This window comes from Phaenicophaeus curvirostris, chromosome 1, assembly GCF_032191515.1.
Source record: "Phaenicophaeus curvirostris isolate KB17595 chromosome 1, BPBGC_Pcur_1.0, whole genome shotgun sequence".
Classification (NCBI taxonomy): Eukaryota; Metazoa; Chordata; class Aves; order Cuculiformes; family Cuculidae; genus Phaenicophaeus; species Phaenicophaeus curvirostris.
The window spans coordinates 171543584-171565634 of record NC_091392.1 but is presented as its reverse complement, the minus strand read 5'-3'; positions in this window follow the sequence as shown (position 1 = coordinate 171565634).

Sequence of the window (22051 nt, the reverse complement as noted above, 5' to 3'; positions counted from 1 at the left end):
AATATGATGAATATGAGGTCACGGTGCCAGTTGTTTTACAACAAAAATTTAAAAAGAAAATCACACCCAAAATGCCGTTTTTCCTTTCTATTTTTCTTTGTTATTTAGCTGAGATCGTAAAATTGAGATACTAGAGAATGACTTACAAGCATATTACATACTGTCTAACCCGGTGGGTCTCTTCCAACCTGGTTATTCTATGATTCTAAACTAAAGTTGCTTAAGTACATTAAATAAATAACACAGTAAATATAACAGTGTGCTTGAATATTCTTTCTTCAATATGCATACTGCATTTACATTTACTTCAGCATGCCAGTCTAAAATAGATATTACTCTTGAGCAAAGTGTTTGCAATCTTTTCTTCCAACACACAAATGCTTCTAATGCCTTCCCATAAATTAAAGCTAGGGAAAAGAAATAATATTTGATTTAGACAGCTGAAAAGCAAGAAAAGAGAGTTTTACATTCTCCAAATTATTGCTTCTTTTGTTCTCTTCTTCTTTAAATGGAGAGAAAAAAGAATATAATTAAATATTAGCTATGACTCACAGTTTTTTTTTTTTCAATTGTAACTACATTAATCTCAAGTTTAGGACTAAAATTACCCATATTCAAAGCATTATCCTGCACATAATGATTATAGCACTCTGCTCTAATATCAAATAAAAGTATGCATACAAATCTCCAATCTTCAACTTCTGGAGAATTTCAACAACTAGGGAAGAGTTTAAGTACACATGAGACACAGAAAAATACTTTTCCCACTTTCAACAGTTTGCAGTTTAGGGACCTCCTAAATAAAAGTATCCTTATAAGTAACAGATCTCAGTGAATTTCTGCTAATTCTCCCTTTTTTTATATCCATGTTCAACTTTAGTATTCACAATACCCTGTGGCTAGGATATTAATGAATTAACTTTTTTATTGTATAGACAAGTATCACCTTCTGTTTGTTCTGATATTTCCTGTTGCCAGTTTTCTCCAAAACCTAATTTCATTTCTTGAGGGTGGTGTTCAGCTGTAATAATTTTCACCTGATTTTGTTATTCTGAACAAAGTCTATAATCTCCTTAACAAAAGAGGGGAAAACCTGGAGGAACACCTATTGAAAAGGAATGAAGTGTTCTAAGAAAAGTATTTTCTCTTGGGGAAAATTTCATCTGAAATGTGATTTTGGTCAGTGATTGAATTATTTTTAATATGACACTCCTTTCAAAAAAAAAATTTTAAATCAAATAGCATACATGGCCACTATGAGATTTGCCTTTCTAGTGGTTTTCATTAATAGTAAAAATTAATTTGGGACAAAGTAACAATATGGCAACAATGCTATAATTTTAAACCATACATTTTTGTTAAGAGATAAATGAAGACTCTTGATTTCAAAACAAAATTTAGAAATGCAAACATTATTTAAAATTATTTTAAGTGCATATTCAGATGGCTGTTGCCAAATAGTACTGTATATTTTTTTTAAATAGAAGGCAATATTTATAATTATTGTGAGACTTTTCCTGCCAGTCCATTACATATTCAATTAGGGAAGTATTTTGAATTGTAGAGATGTACAAAGCTATCTCTGTGATAAAAGTACTTCTCTTAAACAGTCTTTTAGGTGAATAATTGCTATGGTCAGCATGTATACATTTCTGTTCTTGATGCGTCCGAAATTGGCCTCGTAATCAGAACAATATTTGCAGTAAAATATTTTTCACAACAGCATTCCTATGAATACTTTTCACAGTTTCAGTAGGAGATAAGGCAGGCTCCATTTTGACTTGTGATAACTGCAGAATATAGTTCTCTGGAATAACCTCCATGATATGACAAGGGATGCTCTACCCTGCATGGTTGCACTACCAAGTTTCAATCTTGGCATTGTAGGGATATTGTCTCATCAATATTTTTTCTACCCTATCTTTTCTAGACACGCTGATGAAGCTGCAAGAAACTGAATTTGATAGATTAAGCAGGCATTCAAATCATTATTTATTATCTTAAACTTACTATGCTTCACTGTTAATGAATTATAATGTTTTCCTTTTTTTTTTGTTATAAGCTACTGGTATTGTGTCTTGTGCAGAACAGAACAGTGGGTAGGAAAAGGTAATTTTTTTCCCCTTTCAGATCTTGAGTCTTGATATTTTAAAACATCATGACTACATGAACTCCACCTGAAACATATCTTATGTAGAAAATAATTTTGTTAGCTAAGGAATAGTGAACAGACAAAAATTGCTGTTGCATATTAGGTTAGGAGAAGGCAATACTAAGGACAACACCATAAAAAAAAAGTCCCAGGTGCTTATCAGCAAACTCAATTACACTAACAAAAAATGGCTTATAAAGGCAAAGCTAAGACGGAGTTTATATCACTCAACTTTTTTTTCATAGTTGCCTTTTCATGGATCTTTACCTGAATTCGATGAGATAAGAGTAAAAGGAAACATCAAGTATTCATAGGCAGACCACATATATTAAAAATAATGAAATTGCTCTGCACATAGTAGCTTACCCAGCAGATTGTCACAGCGTGCACTCTCATTAGGATGTCTGCTCAAAGCTTAGATTCCTGGCATAAAGTAAAAATGGAATATCCAGGTGATGGAGGCTAGACACAAGTATAAAAGACCATATTTAACTGTTTTCAACAAACTGTGAAATCTATAGATCTTTTATAATACATATATATAGTGAATGTTATTTTAGACTGTTTTCAGATGCACTTTTTGAGTGTTCTTTAAACCAACCATTGATTTACACTCTGTGTTAACAGAAAGCTGAGGTTTGGGGTTAACAGAGAAAAATAGGGAAAGCTAAATATTTTGGTAATTGTGATGCCAATTTGTATGTATTTGAGTTAATTTCTAGCTTTCTAGGTCAATAATGGCTCTTAGTATCATTTATATTTCTTACTGGGAAAATCAATTTCTAAAAAACTATACCAGAATTACATAGTGTGAGGGAAATGATGGATGTTAGCTATATAAAAAAGTGAAAAAAGATGTTAGCAATGAAAGAGTGAGAGGGAGAGAAGGAGAACAAGAGGGAGAAAGGAGGAAGAGAGAAAAGGAGGAAAAGAGAAAAGGAGGGAGGGAGGGAGGAAGGAAGGAAGGAGAAAGAAAGATGGAAAGAGACAGAAAAAAAGAAAGACCAAAAAAGCATGAAAGGATAAACACAGGAGTCTTTCTTCCTCAAGCAGGAGCCTAAGACACAATATATGATGCCTTACATGGAACCCATTTCTTATAGCATGGTGGTACTTCTTATTTTAGATGCGCTTTACTGTTACTACCAAGACACCTGTCCCTATACCTGCTGAAAATGAATATCTGTGTACAGCCTGCACAGTCTGATCCTCACCATGGCAAGTGACAGATATCCTGACAGCAACAGTAGTCTAGAGATAGACTGCAGAACCCATAAAGAACATCATGCAAGAAAAAAGAAGGATTTGAGAAAAAAAAAAAAAGGAAACTAGATGAATTATGAAGAAGAACAAAAAAGAAAACAAAACAGACTCAATGTAATTTTTTTTCCAGTACAGTATTTTCTTAGAAGCCCCACCTGATAAATCTCATTCTGTTAAAAATATTACATGAATAGACCCTAATTCATTATTTAAACCTCTTTACATTATGTGGTACATTTTCATGGCATCCATGACAAGTTAGCAACATAACTCCCATGTAAAAAAATTTATATTACCAAATGTCATAGCCGCCACTTGAGTAACTCATGCTTACTGTATGTTTAATTTTTATTGTTGGTTAGATTTTTAGTTTGCTTTGTATAAAAGCTCCAAGCAGTAATAAGAAGTCAATTATCCCTTGTAAACAAACATCCACCTGACTAGTGTATTCTAAAGTCAACTTAGGTTCTTATGCCCCAGCTGAACAAAGTAAGTATAAATGAATCCTATTACAAAAAAAACCCAAAATAAACAAGCCCAAAGTAACTTCTACACATCTTCATTCACTTTATAAATTAATTCCATGTGCTCAGTTTTGCTTTAACAGTAATTAGGTGTAGTTTAGCATGTTAAAGAGGAACAGGAGGTACAACTCTGGGTAACAGTGTCTAAAAAGTAATTCTGTCAACACATGCTTGTAATCAAAGCCATCGATACTTTGGATAAGGTCAATGGATTTATCTTGCTCTGGGAGTTTGTGATATGTTTTTTTTACTTTGAATGGTATCACAGTTGATATTTATTATAATTTTTTGTTCACAGTAAATACGTATTATGGTCTTAAAGGATATGGATGGACAGCAAACAAACAGGTTTTCCATTTGTCTTTTAATGTTGCTTTCTGGGTCATGTAGAAGTCCCTGTAATGAATAGAAAGTTATGCCATCACTGCAATAAAGAAGTATTTTCAAGGTGTCACAGAGAGGCAGCAGGAATTTATAGCAGTTTCACTGCTGAGGAGATCAGTGTAAATGCACAGATAAGACCTTTCCTGAAAAAAAACTTGATTAGACTATGCAAAGTTTATTAGAAATCCACACAGCCAATAAGTTATTTCAAAGCAAGACTGGAAGAAAAAAACCAGCATAGCAGGACACAGGAGGCAGAGTAGAGATTTGTTAATAAACTCTTTAATCCTCATATTGTGTTATTATATGGACCTGGGGGTGTTGGTTGACAGCTGACTGAACATGAGCCAGCAGTGTGCCCAGATGGCCAAGAAGGCCAAGGGCATCTTGGCTTGTATCAGAAACGGTGTGACCAGCAGGTCCAGGGAGGTTATTCTCCTTCCGTACTCGGCACTGGTGAGACCACTCCTCAAATCCTGTGTTCATTTCTGGGCCCCTCACCACAAGAAGGATATTGAGGCTCTGGAGCGAGTCCAGAGAAGAGCAACAAAGCTGGTGAAGGGGATGGAGAACAGGCCTTATATGAGGAGCGGCTGAGAGAGCTGGGGTTGTTTAGCCTGGAGAAGAGGAGGCTGAGGGAAGACCTCATTGCTCTCTATAACTACCTGAAAGGACGTTGTAGAGAGGAGGGTGCTGGCCTCTTCTTCCAAGTGACAGGGGACAGGACAAGAGGAAATGGCCTCAAGCTCCACCAGGGGAGGTTTAGGCTGGACATTAGGAAAAAATTCTTTACAGAAAGGGTCATTGGGCACTGGAACAGGCTGCCCAGGGAGGTGGTTGATGCACCTTCCCTGGAGGTGTTTAAGGCACGGGTGGACGAGGTGCTAAGGGGCATGTTTTAGTGTTTGATAGGAATGGTTGGACTCAATGATCTGGTGGGTCTCTTCCAACCTGGTTATTCTATGATTCTATGAATTTTCTCATTGTTCTAGTTTGTATTTAAATAAAATTGGGCATAATGAAGTCAAGGGTCCTTCTAATGCTTCTGTAGTGCATGTTTATTAGATTTTTATTTCAGATCATAGGCTGTTCTTTGAAGCAAATCTTCCAATATTTCTGCTTGTTACATGGTCAACATAATATATCAGTCTTCAGGAACATAAAGAAGATTTCTTTTAGATTAAACAGAAGCAAACGATATTCTCTCGTAGAGCTCTTAATGTGTTGTATTGCTAAGGGCCATTTAGTCCGGGGTATCCAGCTAGAATTACTCAATTCCAAAAAAAAAAGTGTTTAATGTAGACACTGGATCAGAAAAATCAATTATTTCTCCTTACACATTCACTCCTACTATGACATTGGCTAAGAATTTTTACTCGAAGAAGGTACAAAGAAATCCACCTCACAAAGCTGGCCAAGTGTTAAGATCCCATCCTATGCTAGTTCTCTTATTCAGAAAATGAGGATCAAAGAGAAAGGAGAAGAGACTGCCTGCCAATGTTTTACTACATCCAGACACGTTTTTAGCCAAGATGCTACATTTGTCCTTAAAGCGGTAAAAGTTTGAATATGTATTTTATGGTAGTCTACACTCCGGTAACAGAACAGGCAAGTAACTATGGTCTTAACATACTGCAACGAGTTTAACTCGTCAGACTTGAATCTGGATACCAGGAAAGTTCTGTAAAATAATTAGACCCATTGTGTTCTCATGAACTAATCTTTATGGTTACTACAATATTGTTAAATAGAAAAAGACTGGGAATATTTTCTGGTCTTTGTTCCTAGTGGCTACGGATGCTGAGAGCTAGTCCCTCCTACTATGCTGGATTGCTTTGGAAAGAACAGGCTGGAGTCTTTTGAAACAGAGCCATGGGATGAACTAACAGGTAAGTAGAATGGCTGATTGGAATAATGTGCCTATACTCATTGTATATTTCTGGATCCTCAGTATGATAGAGGCATGATGTCACGCTTTATATCAGAGTAAGGGAAAATACAAGGGAGTCTCCTCGGGATACTTTAAATTTGACCAGGCTGCTTGGATTGTGCTGACAGTAACAATGGGACAAATCTCTTAGAAGAAGGGGGACAATGTTGGGTCCTTTACAATTTAGCCAACCTGCTAAATCACTCTAACAGTGTCACTGGGACAAATCCCTTGTATTCCTGCACCAGTAGCATCATAAAGACAAATCCCTTATAGTATGAGTGACTGTCTGAAGACCTTTAAAATGTCTCATGCCCATGAGGATCCCATTAAGAAATTAAAGTTTCCAGAAACTTCTATATGTGCACACAAACTGATTTAATTATAACAATTTGTGACAGGATACTGGTTTGGATGTGACTAGTGGTAAGATACTGTTTGCAAAAATGTTAAACACAGTTTACAGTCTAACACCCCAAGCACTGATAGGAGAAATATTCAGGTAAGGAATAAGTAGTTACAAACTAAAATATTGAAACATATTAGTAGCTAGCATGATGTTAGAATATAATATGCATAACACAGATCACTTACACAATGGCATCCTGATGTGGTGAAAGACAGGGTCTAATTCATCAACTGATCCCAGAAAGCTTTTGATGGAGGGCCTTTGCTATAATTTACCTTTTGTGTTTGATTTTTATAATAATTTGCATCTTTAGATGGAGTTCAGAGGGTTTAGAGGGGAAGCAGCTAATGTCACTTAGTCTATTCAGTCTGGAAAAGAGGACACAGAGGGGACATGTCATGGCAGTATACAGCTTCCTTATAAGGGGAGGAGAAGGAGCAGGCACCAATCTCTTCTCTCTGGCAACCAGTTATAGGACCCAAAACAATGATAGGCAGATGTTGCAGGGAAGGTTTAGACTGGATATTAAGTAAAGGTTCTTCAATTCAGAAGGTGGTGGAGGACTGGAACAGGCTCCTCAGGGAAGTAGTCATGGCTCCAAGCCTGACAATATTCAAGAAGCATTTGGACTATGCTGTCACACACATGGTGTGAATTTTGGGATTCTCCCACACCAGGGCAGAAGTTGGACTCGATGATACTTGGGAAGGGAATTAAAAAATAAACTGAGAACAGAGCATAAACAAAAGCAGTTACAATGTTTCAAAATGCTGGAAATTGCTTACTACCCCTCTTTTTCACTCCCAAATTCAAACTGTTGCATTTGTCATCATTCAACTGATATTTTTCCCAGTGATACCGCAGGGCCAAGCAGTTTCAGTTTCTGTACCACACTCATCTATTTTTGCCACAGCCACATCCCCTGAACTGTTTAATAAATACAGTTGTGGGTTTTCACATTATATATAATGGGGATGGTTTTCCTATTCATTTCTAGACATAGTTACACAAGCAGTTCCATGAGCAGTGCAGGGGAAGGGAATAATGGTCAGTTGGAGAGAAAACACGGGTAGAAGCTAGTTAAATCTAATTTTCTGTCCAGAGATAGAACAGTTTATAGATAACATTGAAATGTATGTGAACATTAAGCTAGTAAAAAAAGGATTCTGGAAATGCTTATAAGTTCTATCCTATAATTCTGGCTTAAGAAAAACTTTTTTTTTTTTATAATTTACTTTGTTAATTGTTGTGGGTTTTTTTTCTTTTCCTTACCAGAAAAATTAGTTTCAGAACTTTAGCCCAGTTCTTCTGAAAGAAATACCTATAAAACTCTGTTTAAAGTTAATATGTATAATTAGTGTGCTATGATCTGAATTAGTATGAATGCTTTTGCCTAGAGGATAGTTTCTGAAGAAGGATGTCACATAAACCTAGTACATTCTGATAATTTACTATGAACATATCCAGTACCAGGGCTTGATGAATTAAATAAGGTTTTTATACTAGCCAGCATAAACTAACTTGCTTTTTTGTCAGTACTGTTTCATAAAAAAAAAAATAAAAAAAAATCAGCCCTAAAGTAAGTAATAAAAATGACCTGATTTTGATGCAAGAAAATCTATCACAAGGATTTATAGTGTTGCTATGGTTCAATCAACTCAGAAGTTAGCAATTTATAATCTTTTGCTACTGAAACCAGTCCAGCATAGATCAAAACAACGAAACAAGGACTGCAGGGTATAAAAGTACTCCTTGTAGGAATTAATATAATAAAGTTACATCATAGAGCTTTATTAAATATTGTAATAAAGTCTTTGGAAAGGTGAAAGACAATTCCCAAGGGTAGCACAATCTGCTGCAGTAGAAAACAAAACAAATATTTGATTCATGTTTCAAGCTCAAAAATTTTGCGTTTACAAAAATGAAAAAATATGTTAAGATCTGCAGTTTCATAAACAGGTACCCCAAGGACCATATTTAGGTTATAACCTCTGCTACTCTAAACACTATTATTAATTCTTCAGCTATTCATAACATATAGTAATGATCTATAGCTGCATTTCTGGGATTAAATCTGCTTTGTATCCAAATGGTGTATGTCTTCACTGCTCTCAGCCCCTCTAGAGGCTGATAGTATGCGACTAGTTGAGATACCCCATGTATTGTCCCTGCTTAAATTAAAACAATTCTTATTTTTGCAGGATTTTTTATCCATATGTTTGGAACAAGGGAAGGTCATTGCAAGCTTCATGAGGCTTGCAAAAAAAAAAAAACCCAGCAAGCAGGAAAATGCATTGTGTCATAAAGGATATTTGAACATGCCAAGAATTTTTCAATGTTGCTTGAGCAACCCGTAACTTGGAAGGAGCCAAACTAGTTGCAGTCTTATTCCTGTTGCTTAATGGATACTATCACTGGAGTGAACCATTACTCAAAACACATGCAGGAAACAGTTGAGTAACTCCCAAAGACAGTCAAGAGACAATAGTTATACAACCAGGAGACCAAGAGCTGTGATTGAACAGTATTGATATAACTTAAAGACAATCTCTCATTGGGCAATTCCTGACAACATTAATAGGAATGGCTGGGAAGCAGGGTCTATGCTCATATTAGAAAATTAAACAGTGCTATAAAATGTTCTTGGAAAGAATGAAATGTCTACACTTCTACCTTCTCCAAAGCAAGTGGCCACATACAATATCTTTCCAGTATACTTATGGAAAACTTCCTTAAGTACATATATAGCCAGTTTTACTATACTTGGTTTTAGCTGAATGTATATGTAATTTCCTAGTAGATATTTTTTATTGTTTGATTAGCAAAGTATAATCTTGCTGCAAAGGACTGGTGAGGATATAATTGTCATTCATAGATTTGGTATATCCATGTATTAAGATGTTGAGATCATGTAAATATTTCAGGACAAAAATAGATACATTTGGGTGCCACTCATTTCTACCTAAAGCAGACTACGATTGTATACTGTTGATGACTATTTCTCACTGATAGTTATAAAAAAGAACCTAGATATTTAGCTAAACTCCATAGACAGGTGTCAGTCTTATTCCCTGCATTTTAATCTAAGCCTAAATAAATTTGGGCCTCTGTTCAAAGCAACTGATGATGGGCATTTAAATGAGAAGCAAAAATTAGGCAGTTTTTTGTGTTCTTTCTACATTAGGAAATAGGAAAAAAACCCCAAACAACCTTTTAAGATTTGTCCAATGAACATAGAAGACACCTAAGAGTGACAATGTTCCTAGTTAAATTAATTCTTTGAGTATCTAAATCTTGCCAGCATGAATTCAAGTGATATAAAGACTTAGTGGGGGCTTTAGAGGAGCTGATTTGCAACTCACTTCCTTAAGTCTTTTTAAAAGATACCCTACCTACTTTGGATGGAATTTATCTGAACAGATGATGGTGTATGTTCTCTAGTAACACTAGGCTGAGTAACCCATTTTTCCCTTTAGAGATACTTTCACAGTAAAATTAACATTGTTTTGAAGTAAATGTGTAGCATAAACTAGATTAAATATGTTGCAAAAATATATTTATTTATTAAAAAATACAAAAGTAGTGAAGGAAACCAACTTTGGTGTGCATATCTACATTTGGCCAGATATATCCAGGTGTATGTCCAGTTTTTTCAATGACTCTTCAGTGATCAAAATGTTGGATCAGAACAATGGTTCTTTACCAAAGTTAGTCATGTGACAAAGAAGAATCTCAGACAACAACCTGCCAGCATAATATTATATATTTCACCCACATTGTACTTAATTGGACATTAGGAAAAAATTCTTCTCAGAAAGGGCTATCAAGCTCTGGAACAGGCTACCCTGGGAAGTGGTTGAGTCACTATCCCTGAAGGTGTTTAAAAGGCAGTTAGATGAGTTGCTTGTGGACATGATTTCGAAGTAGACAGGTACAGTTGGAGCTTATGATCTCTAAGGTCTTTTCCATCCTAATGAGTCTATGATTCTATGCTTCTAAGAAGCTGTTCCTCAACCTGAGGTTTGTTGTTTTGTTTTGTTTTTAAATGAGGGTTTTTAACTCCCGCAATTCACAACATATATTAAGGTCTATGACCAAATGAAAATGCCTTTATTTAACCCAGTAATTAAGATTTTCATTTTATGGTTCAGAGTGATATAATTTTAAAATGAAATCTTACATTTTATTCTGATATCAAGATACCATAGCCACTAAAAAGGTATCATTATGGAATAATTTCCATGAACTTAATGCAAAACCTTCACACCTATTTGTACACAGTATTATTTTCAGCATTAGCTCATTATCCTTGGAGGGAAAATGAATGTGGGCCTTTTTAAAAAATGAATATTTACTGCATCAAAGCACTTCTGCAATAATCTGACCATTCAAATAGTATTGTAGTTAATACACAAATTATTATTCAATATAAATCTCATTCAAGATCAAGAATTTGCTATGAACAATAAGGGAATAAATTATAGACAAATTCTTTGCCAAAGATGGTTGTAATTTATCCTGGGTAGTAATTTAGAAAACAGTAAAACACATTTTTCCCCTGATTAGTCTGTTTTTAATAAGACACCTAATTCTACACTACAAGTATCAACTCTGCAGTCTGCCCCAGCTGTCTATTAAAACATACATATATTTCTGTTTGGATACAATTTTATATACAAGAAAAAAACTCCCTCTGGAAATAAGTGCTATCTTCAGATATGCAACTTATACTGGAAGGTAGAATGCCATTAGACATTTTGAAGAAAAAAACCGCAGGTTTCCTGGTGCTCTGGAATTTATCCAAGTTTATATTTTATTCAGTGTCAATAAAGATTTCATTATTTTAAATGTCTAAAATGCAGAAGTTTGTGTTTTCTTTCTGAAATAAAGCTTTTTGTCAAAGCAAAATTCCAAGAAATATGACAGGCTTCTGAGTATTACCTGGGTGGATCAGATCTAAGCAAATCTGAAAAAAAAATATAAAAGCTGTTTCCAAATGGCAAATGCAGCATTTGAAGTCAATTATACCTATCCACATACAAATAAACTGGTTTATTCTAGGGATGGGGATTCTTAAAATATCACAAAATCTAAAGGGGAGCATCACCTGATTCTTACCAGGAATTTGTTAAATTATGATGAAATATTAGCTATCGTCCTATCCACAGTGGATGTTTTGCAACTTTTCTGGAGAATGATAGCATTCATTTTGTAATAGCAGTGAAATTCCCATTGCCTGCCTTGCTACAACTCATCAATGTCAGAAATATTGATTTTACCCTCTACTTTTTTCTTGTAAAAATACTTGTCTAGAATGATATCATACAGTACTCCATTTTTAAATGGTTAAGTTAGTAATGCCCTCTCCTGTGTCCATCAAAGTGAATTTCTCTTGAACAAGGACTTTTTCCTAAGGTGCCTAGTCAGGTCAGGTAAATTCTACAGTGGAGGGCCAATTTCTAACAAAAATTCTGGTATCACTCCAGTTGATATAATTGAGAGTGGCACACACATGTCATGCAGCAGGGCAGGAATTTCCTCACTCTTTAAATCTGCAGTTGGAAGGGCAAAAATTTTAATGTCTAGTGATTTGTTCAGATAAGCATATTCAATAAAATATATATATATTTTTTAAATAATATTGACATTTTTATTTGTTTCTGCAGAATGATTATTTAACTTGATTCCCTGGTAGTTCATTCTTCCTTACTCCTTTGGAAGTTAGCTTCATACATCACAATCTACATAAATGTTGCATTTTTGTAGCACAAGTACTAAATGGTGCTTTTCAAATTACAGTAATAGATTCTATCCACCGATGTGCTTTATTTCTTGTTAACAAAATGGAAATGAGAATAAAGAGAACTGCATGACTGATTTCTTTGCTTTCTGACACTCATTATACTAACCAGTGTACGTAAGAAAGCACCTCATTTAAGTTAATCTGAGATTTTTTCTCTTATGCATCTAAACTATATTCAATGTTCTGGATATCAGTAGATGCAAAGTACCAACTGCAAATCACAACTTAATTCAGATGTCAAAAGATGTGAAAGCAATTATCATGTATTGAACAGATTTACAGACACATTCATTATTCAAAGTGTCTACACTTCTTCCATAGGATAATATTTGCTGTGTAGGGAAGAACAGTGGCTTTAATTTAAAACCATATTTTGCTCAAACTGTAATGAAGATAATCTTCCTGCTTTTTTTCCCTTCAATGTTTTCTGCACCAATACTGTATTTTTTCATAGCTTTAGAATACAGAAACTGACGCTAGTGGGCACTCTTAATCCATGGCATTGTGAAAACAATTCTGAAAAAAAATAGACATAAAGCCCTCCTAGTGCAAAGAATGCAATTAATATCCCAGTAGAAAATACTGTGGGCAAATGCTGAATAGCGATATGTTGTTAAGTGTTAAAACCCAGGAATCTGAGCAAGTGAAATGGGAGTCTGTCTATCACTTTCTTTGTAATGGTTTATTACACAAATGTAAATTCAAATCTTTTCCTGCCTTTCGTAAATCCATGTTGACTGGGCCTGACCAAGAGCCAGCCATCCCTAGTTCTTCTAGATCTTCCCTCACTCCAGGGACTGCCTGTCTGCCTTGATCTGGTGTTCAGCTTCAGAACTTGCCAATTCTCGCCACTTGAGCAAGATATAAGGAAAGGGTGGGAGAGCTAGGACTATTTAGCCTGGAGAAGAGAAGGCCTAAGGGGATGTCATCCAAGAGTGTAAACATCTGATGGGAAGGTATAAAGAAGACAGAACCAGACTCTTTTCAGTGGTGTCAAGAGCAGAGGCAATGGACACAGATTAAAACCAGGAGGGTCTGCCTGTAAATCAGGAAACACTTTTTCACTGTGACAATAACTGAAGAATGGTGCGGATTGCCCAGGGAGGTTGTGGAGTCTCCATCCTTACAGATGTTCAAAAACTCTTTGGATGTGGTCCTGGGAAACCAGCTGTAGGTGACCATATTTGGACTGGAGTCTTAGACAAGATGACCTTCACTGGTCCCTTCCAACCACAACCATACTCTGATTTTGTGACTCATAATTGTTGAACTAAATCTGTATAGTGAAGGTGAGGAATCTAATTAATTTGTTTTGCAAAAGGAATGAAACTAAAAGAAGTCACTGCTGCTGTTAATGAGGGACATATATTACAGAGGAAACTTTGAATGAAGGTTAATACTGTAACAGAACATGGGGGCATAGTGGTATAATGTTATAATTATTACAGTTGTTGTTTGAGGCAAGGTTAATCCTATTGCATCTTTTCAACTTTTTAAAGAAAATATATTACACTAGAAAATTATTTTTGTGTGGGTACTTGTTTGCTTTCTTGTAAATGGAGGATTGTGTTGATTAACTGATCAAAAATACCATAATAAAAATGAGAATTTTCCATGCTGTTTTATACCAAGGGAATTCAGACTGGCATAAAATAGATTACATTATGTAAATGAACTGCTGTGCAAATAATCCTGCCTAATTAAATTTGTAAGTATAAAGTATAATTTTTTAAACAAATATATCTACCTTGCTTCTGTAAAGCACTGAATATAAAATAAGAAAGATAAAAATTCACATTAACAAATATTAGACAAGTTTATAACTTGATACACTGTAGCAATTCTCAGGGTTTTTTTTTTTTTCATATAGTAGAAAAAATTTTGACAGTCATACGGAAAAGCCTTGCTGAAGTCTTATTTATGTTACATTCTTTGGGGTAAAGCAACTGGTTATATTTAAGTTAAGTAGGTAAATAAATAGTTAAAGCTCAGTGAAGACCTATTGATTTCCCTCTTACAACATCACCTAAAGCCATGGAATTTGATTGAATGAACGTTATTCAACATACTGGAACAAAGTTAAAATTTGTGCATTCTGCATTATTCCCAGGAAGGAACTTATTTTGTAGTTAAATGTAATGCCAGATTCTTCCATAGTGAATAAGTAGACAAGCAAATAACACATTAGCAAAGATATTCTCATGCTGAATTTTTACTATTGCAGTCATTTTTGTAGGCTGCTTCTTCATTCACCTTCTGAGATATTTCTTAGTTACACGGCATTCTGCAGGGCAATTGCTGACATTGTCTGGCTGTGCATAAATCCATATCAAACTTTAAAAATAAAATAAATCTGAATTCCCTTTTCCTTGACAACAAGGAAAGTAGAAGATGAGGGCTTGTACCCAGCTCCATCCCAACATGGCATGCCTGAACTCAGAATCATTCTGGTTACCATAAAACGGTCATAGTTGTATTGACATTAAAGGAGTCTCTATGTTAAACACCATTGTCTGCCATTGCTCCTTCCAGGAAGCTCTATCAGAAATCAGGAGAAATTAACTTGCTTTCTATTGATTCAGATCCTACATTATACCAATCCATGAAAAAAAATTAACCAGTGGTTAAAAAGGTTTGCCTGCTGCAACAGGTACCAGTAGCTGCAGGTGTTTTTAAGGCTGACTTTACTTCTTGAGGAAATTTTTTCTGAAAGAAACAAAGCTCTTGCATTTGAAACACTACTTTACTACATGTTTCTCAGTACCTCTGGCGTTGATGTCAAGCAACTGAGTTCTGAAGTCACTGTCAGTGGCCAAGAAATTGTAGCAACTAATGGTGCGACATGATCAATATTTATGTCCATAAGAAAAAAAAAGTTCATTTAACATTATAAACACTTGTAATTTGTCATGTTATTTTGCAGTGTCAATAGAAAGCATTTCTTTTCAGCATTTAATTTCTTTTTGTTTCACTTGCTACTGGATATATCAGAATATACTCAACATATATTAGTTTCTAATGTAATTTTCTAAGACTCTATCCCTTTGGAACACAGTTCATTTAGCCCTTGCAATGTATTATGCAGAGGTTCCAGCACCCTTTGCAGTCATATGTTTCACTGGTTTACATTGAGGGTTTTCTTTATTCTGTTGTTAATATATTTTAGTATTTTGAAAAGTTTCTTCTTTGCATTACTGGCTTCAGTTAATACCAAATGTACAGTTCAACTGATTCACTTTGCTGAACTTCAACAGAAATATTAGAGTAAAATGATGTCTGCATCTATTATGACAAAACAGCAAAGTAATTCTAAAAGACTTTATGTATCTGAACATTAGGTAAAACATTATGCAAGTAAGAGACAAGAAGAGTGTTCTTAGACTTGTATAAAAGTATTAATGTCTGCTGAGAGCAGAGGCTTCTGCTAGCATAAATAGAAATTAAATAATATATTAGTTAACTTTTCTTTCAGATACCATGAATTTCTGTAAAAAGTTACTTTAGCTGTTTATCCAAATATACTCACCTATTTTCAATCCTTTGCAAGCATCTGACTCCAATATTCAAGGCTATTTGAGTTATTTAACTTTTTTTCTTTAAGTTTTCATCATTTATCTATGAAATTTATTTGCCAAAAGAGATATGTACAATTTAGGATTTAGGGAAATAATTAAGTAACAGATAGGAGTTTATAGACACAGTTTTCTACAGTGTTTTGATTCTGCAGTAAAATTCTGATCTTAAGCATATATATAAAAATTCTGTGACGCAAAACGTTACAACAGGTAAGTAAGTTAAGTGCTAAGTAAGTTAACACAAACCTGAATTAAATTACTTCATCTCTGTCATGCTGTGATACATTCCAGTGCCAGTGTTTTATATTCTTCCTATGCCTAAAATATCTTCAGTAGGAAAATTCCCACAAAACACCTTAAAATTCAATCCTCCCGCACATGTTCAACACGTTTCATTAGCATAATTTCCTGAAATGAAATTAACATTGTATCTACTGGAACCTGGGAACCATTGGTGGTACGGATGATTATGTTTGACTTTTACAGTTTCAGTAGACATTTGGAAACTAAGAGTATCTTACATACTAAGAAATCTGAAATTTAAAAGCAGAACTCCATGAATACAAATGAGCAGGAGATGCAATTCTATTTCTGCTTCCAGAGAAGACAGAGAAACAGAATAGCTTCTGAGGAGGTACACAAAACAAAATATCATTTGTCACTAATATACAATCAAGAATGATGTTAAAATGTCAGAAACATAGAATTTCAAAAATATGTATGAGGGTTTTTTTCTAATTATGTGCCATCATTCTAATTTTTTCAACAATACATCTAATTTCAGCTTAGTAGTGTCATTTGGCTATTACAACATTATTTAACAGCCTCTGAGCTGCCCTTTGAGCTGTGCCTAAATATCTGATAGTTTTTCTTGCCATTAATTGAGGAGATATCTTTATAATCGTTATTTAAAGTTCACTTAAGGTTATGAGTTATGCCTGTAAATTTTTTTTATTTTTTATTCTTATCCCATGTAACATGAATTCTGAAGAACAGTTGAAGTTTTGTAATTGTTCCTAATAGCCACTAAAGTACTGAATTCTTACAAAGAAGATACAGTATCTAATAAATCCCTCTGTTTGGTTCTGGTTTATTTTTCATATAATTTTTAATAATATATTTTGAAAGTCATTACTTTTGTTATCATTGCTACTATATGTCTATGAGGATGGAAGAAAACACTCTTTAATCTCCTTTTCTCATGTTTCTAATCAGCTAATTTAGACCATGATTGTATTAGCTGATGAGAAACAGGTTGTATTAGTTCTGATGTTTCCTCCTGTCTTTAAACCTGAGAAGTTCTGTCCCCTTTTTACTTATTATTTCTTTGCAACACAGGAGGAGAGAAAAATTCTTCAGTTCTAGCATATAAAATGTAGAGAAGTAGTATATAAGAGGTCTGACAGTGAGACAAGGCTCAACTCAATCACTTCACTTAGTATGAGTGGGCACATTTTCAAATAGATGTTTTCTTATCCTCAAACAGAAAAATGCAGTGTGCATCAGCCCACAATGCATCTGTAAAGCAGATTTTAACAAATAACATCACCATTCTTGAGCACCCAACTTAATCACCAGACCTGGCTCCCTCCAATTTTTATCCCTTCCCAAAGACAAAGTAGGTGCTCAAGGGAGCAGTTTGTTGTTTGTAGAAGTGAAAGCAAAAAAAAACTGAGATCCTCTACAGCCTTTCAGAAAATGATCAGTGGAATTGCTTTGAATGTTGCCAGCATTGTATGCAGCTGTGCATCAACTCAGAAGGGAACTGTTTTGAAGGTGGTCATGGTTGGTTTTCTTAATTTGTTAAGTTAAAAAGAGTTACAGGCAGTCTTTTTTTTTGTGTTAAGCTTCATATAAAGAAAAAGAAAATCATTTCAAGGCAGACTATTTCAAATAGCTGTCAGTTAAGAACAGCATAGAGAAATTTTTGTACAATATATTTTTAAATTTGATCTGTCCTAAGCAGATGACATCAAGCTGAGATGTGCAGATGCATGAGGGAAGTTATATGATCAAGGGACCTTGCTAGGCTTCAGGAGGGGATTATTGTGAACCTCATGAAGCTCAACAAGGCTGAAAGCAAAATCCTGCACCTGAGTCAGAGCAACATGTGTTAACAGTATACTGGGGGATGAATGGAAGGAGAGCAGCCCTGGTGAGAAGGACTTGGAGATATTGGTAGACAAAAAATCAAATATGAGTCAGCAATGTGATCTTGCAGCCCAGAAAGCCAGTCATATCCTGGACTACATCAGAAGTGTGACCACAAGGCCAAAAGAAGGGATTCTTCCCCTCTGCTTTCACAAGACCCTATTGGGAGTACTGTGTTTGGCTCTGGGGTCTCTAGCACAAGACAGACATGGACCTGTTAAGAACATATACTTAAAATATTAACTAAAACCATTGAGAACTGATATTCAAAGTGATACAAAGAATTATATATTTGTCTGCTTACTATGCTTAATTAAGCCTGTTAGCAATAAATAGTGCCCATGCATTTTTTCTTCACATAAACCCTTAATCAGCTAATTGATGCTTATATGCTTTCTCCAAGAATTTCATAACATACCTGTCAAATATCTTATGAACCAGCCTAGACAGATTAATTTCTTCTCTCATATTGCTTGAATATTTCCTGATTTTCAAGCCTATGGGATCTAATAAATTTGTTACATGAAAACATGAAGAGCTGCTAAGTCAGTACCTGGATTATCTACTGAAAAAGAAAATAACAATAATATCTTACTAAAACAACCACAGAGTAACTTTTGATTTCACTAAGAGCTATACTTACTTATTTGCTGGAAGAGTAATTAAACTTACAGTACAACAAAAGCATTTTTATGCATTAACAATAACAACAAGAAATAACTTCCAGAATACCAGGGTTAACGCTTGCATGTGTCCTGCCATTGCTGGATTATCTTGTATTAGGAAAGGAAGTAATTTAAAATAAACTACATGAAACAAACATTGCCAAAAAGAGACAATGTTTACTTGCTCATTAGCTATCCATGCACATATATTTAAATACACAAGCCAGACTTAAGAAATTTTTTACTTACTCAACAGGATTTTATACAGACTCATCTACAACATTACTGAAAACCTATCCAGGAAGCAAGAGCCTGAGGAGCTTAAATATCACTCCTGGGTCCACAGGTAGGGGTCCCAGGTGAACACAGTCAGGGTAATGAAGACCTGGTGGTGTATTAACTTACTTCATAACAGCCACATATTGCAGAGGGCAAACAAATAGATTTTGCTAAATGTTGTGATACTTCTGTACAGCTAACTAAAACAATCAAAAAGAGGAACAGTCAGAAATTGCTAGAGGGAAGGGACTTCATGTCCAAAGAAATATCTGATACTCCACAAAATAGGGCATGTTCAGTAGATTGTAAAAAATTACTTTGAGATTTGGTGATGCAGCCAGTAACACTAAACTTTGGTGCTGAATTGCTCTGTTCTGTTTTCAGTGCTTAGTGTTTTTTCTTCCTTTTGCAAAAAACCTCAACCACTACTACTTTTTATATTCACTATTATGATGAACAAGAGAAAAATAGAATAAGAGGAATTTGGAAAGTCTCTAGTGGAAGGAGGTTTGCAAATTAATTTATCTCAATTTGGATTTTGCTAAAGTTTCTGGTCCCTAATTCCACTTATGCTTAGTACTTTAGCAGTATAAAAGGTGTAGAGAGTTTTATTTAAAAAGTACCTGAAGAAACCAAATTGTAAGCTTTTGTCCAATTGCAAGTTTTTTACAGTGTTTTTTAGAATTGTTTTACAATTGTTTATACCTCTGTCATGAGTGTATTTTGCAGCAGGTGAATTTTAAAACACCCGTTCTACTGCAGCACTGAAGAGAACTCAAAACCCTTATGGAGACCACATCTTAAAGTAATTGTCAAAGTGATCTTTCTTTCCTTTCAGACCAACATGCAAGTTAGGTGGACAGAGCTGTGCATAACAATGATATGGTTGTGAAAAATGCTTTAGTCTGTCTGCCTTCTTATTTGGAAGTCCCCACAAGCAAAAGAAAGAGTGGGACTGAGCTGCCCAGAGCTGTTGAGCAGACAGCAGATGAGTGACAAGTGGTAGTACTTTGTTTGCAGCAGGCTCTTGCAGTGGCCAGTGCTAGCTGGACATGCTCTTCCAAAATCACAAGGCTACATAAGTATCTGAACATTTTTATGGCTGAGGGACTTTGTAACAATTGCCTGAACACTCTCACACCCAGCACTTCTATGAAGAAACATTTCTTTTAAACCTAATCCTCCTTAAAAAAAAGAAAAATAAGAGTAAAGAGAAATCACGTTATCAGTATGTCTTTAGAAATGGCAAATATGATCACTTGAAAATAACTACAGAATTGCACAGAAAGGTGACTGCTTCAGCTAGGGCTGGCCTCTAAGAGTATTTCTGCAGCAATTACTCAGTGCTCAATAAAGAAGAGAAATTACTGATAAAACTCCCTCTTCCAAATAACATACACACATATTGTTCTTGCTGAGTTCTAGAATTAAGGGCCTTTCACAAGTCTCTTGGCTAGCTGCCTTTAGCTGTAATGTGTATTTAACTAGAGGTGATAATGAGAATGCAGCAAAGAAGGGTATAAAAGATGCTTGCCATCATGTAGTTCTTCCTAAGCTTCATTTATTCCTTAGTCAGCACCTATCATTCATGCTACCAGTTAAAAATAAAAAAAAAAAAAGAAAAAAAAGGATGCTTCCAAAGGATTCTCATGAAAACAGAGAAGTAAAGGTTTGGTTTTGTCTGAGATTTCTGTTGAGTTTTTCTAATAAATGTGTAGGAAAGGTAGAGTTAATCCAATGAATACTGTTCTAAATGCTCAGATTGTAAAGTCTGATTTTTTTTTCATAGAGTCATAGAATAGTTAGGGTTGGAAGGGACCTTAAAGGTCATCTAGATCTCCTTAAAGATCTCCTCAGATGGGGGTCTCTATCAGCTGGACTAAGAAGTTATTCTCAATGCACTCCACGAGTCTCCGGGATTGCCTACAGGACAATTGTATGGACAGAACCAGCAGAGAACACAAGATTGCTGTTAAACCTGGGTTGAGCATAGAGTGCAGCATATGGCTTCTTCTGGGATCCAAAAGAAGGTTCTAGACAGCCATTGCCTTGGAAATCCTTCTGAGAGCAGGATCATCAAGAGCTACCAGCTTTTCCCATCTATCTCTAGGTACTGGCCACTGTCCACAGAAAAAGGCTGTAGTATCATGCCTGAAAGAAGAATTGCCTGGTCAAACATTCCTGTTCTATGTCCATTATAGATATTGCCTCTCCTGAAGTAGCACAGAGAGAGTCCCATTGATAAAGAAGCACTTGAAATTGACAGTGATCAAGGCCATCTACCCTTCTCTATCACTAAGAGCTGCTGCCCCAGAGACACTCTAGTGTTTAACCCTTGCAACCTGACATCTGACCTCCTGCTTCAGCTAGCATGGCTGAGTCAGTAGATTGCCAGAGTGGAAGCCATGAGTTCTGCTTACAAGATGGAGTGATCAACTTCACCTTGACCCATTTTTTTCAGCTTGGTAAAGAATTGTTTATAGTTAAGAAAGAGGAATATGAAGTTAAAGCATGATTCATCATCAGTGCTGGGGTTGTCAAAGATACTTTTTTTTTCTTCTACTTTGCATTTAGGCTTTGTTTTCAGTAACTTAACTCAATTGTATGCTTCTATGTGTGAGTAAAATTCCTTCCAGCAAACTTGTAAAAATCTCAGAAAACAATATAATGTTTTTATAAAAGTAACAAAATAATCCCTGTATCTCTAGTTATATCCACTGAGTTCTGCAGCTGATAAACACTGGCTCTAGTGGTCTAGAGGTTATTTTATTATTTTTTTATAACCAGTGTTATCACTTGCAACATTGAGATTTTAATTCTCAGAAATAAATAGACAGTAACATATATTTAACAGAAGGAAACATTGCCACTTATATGTTTTGTTGTGACAGTAATTTTTTAGAGGTTTAGGAATTC